Below are 944 nucleotides of genomic sequence, written 5' to 3'. Positions count from 1 at the left end.
TCTGCTGAAATTAGGGTTTTTTGTGGTCTTGCTTTTCCAGCTTCTTTAGGTGGCTTGTTAGGTTGTGAATTTGTGTTCCTTCCATTTTCTTCATGTGTGTTTGAAGGGATATAAATTCTCCTCTTACTACAGCTTTCAGGGCATCCCAGACATTTTGGTAAGATGTTTCTTCATTTTCATTTGTTTCCAGATATCTTTTGATCTCTGTTTTGATTTCATCATTGACCCAGGAGTTGCTTAGTATCATGCTGTTTAGTGTCCATGTCTTTGTGGGTTTTGGGGGGACTTTGTTGGTGTCAATGTTTATTTTTATACCACTGTGGTCTGAGAAGGTGCATGGTAGAATTTCAGACCTTTTAAATTTGCTTATGGTTGATTTATGGTCGAGTATATAGTCGATCTTAGAATGTGTTCCATGTGGTGATGAGTAGAATGTGTATTCTGTGGTCTTTGGATGGAGTGTTCTGAAGGTATCAATTAAGTCCATTTGGTTGAAAGTCATATTGAGGTTCCGGATCTCCTTGCTGATTATTTGTCCTGATAATCTGTCTAGGGTTGTGAGTGGGGTATTAAAGTCCCCAGTTATTATGGTGTTAGAGTTATTATGGTGTTTAGGATAGATATTTTTGTTGATGGATTGAGCCTTTTATCATTATGTAGTGGCCTTCTGTATCTTTTTTGATTTTTAATAGCTTGAAGGGTATTTTGTCTGAAATTAAGATCGCTACTCCTCCTTTCTTTTGTATTCTGTTCGCCTGAAAGTTTGTCTCCCATCCTCTTACTTTGAGACTGTGGGTGTCCTTTCTAGTGAGGTGAGACTCTTGAAGGCAATAGATTGTTGCCTGATGATATTTTATCCATTTTGCCGTTCTATGTCTTTTCAGTGGTGCATTTAGTCCATTGACATTTAGGCTAATAATTGAAATGCCAGAGTTGATCCCTGT

Source organism: Carlito syrichta, unplaced genomic scaffold (genome assembly GCF_000164805.1).
Source record: "Carlito syrichta isolate Samal-C Ts95f unplaced genomic scaffold, Tarsius_syrichta-2.0.1 Scaffold300978, whole genome shotgun sequence".
In the NCBI taxonomy this organism is placed as follows: domain Eukaryota; kingdom Metazoa; phylum Chordata; class Mammalia; order Primates; family Tarsiidae; genus Carlito; species Carlito syrichta.
This window is presented reverse-complemented; position numbering follows the sequence as displayed.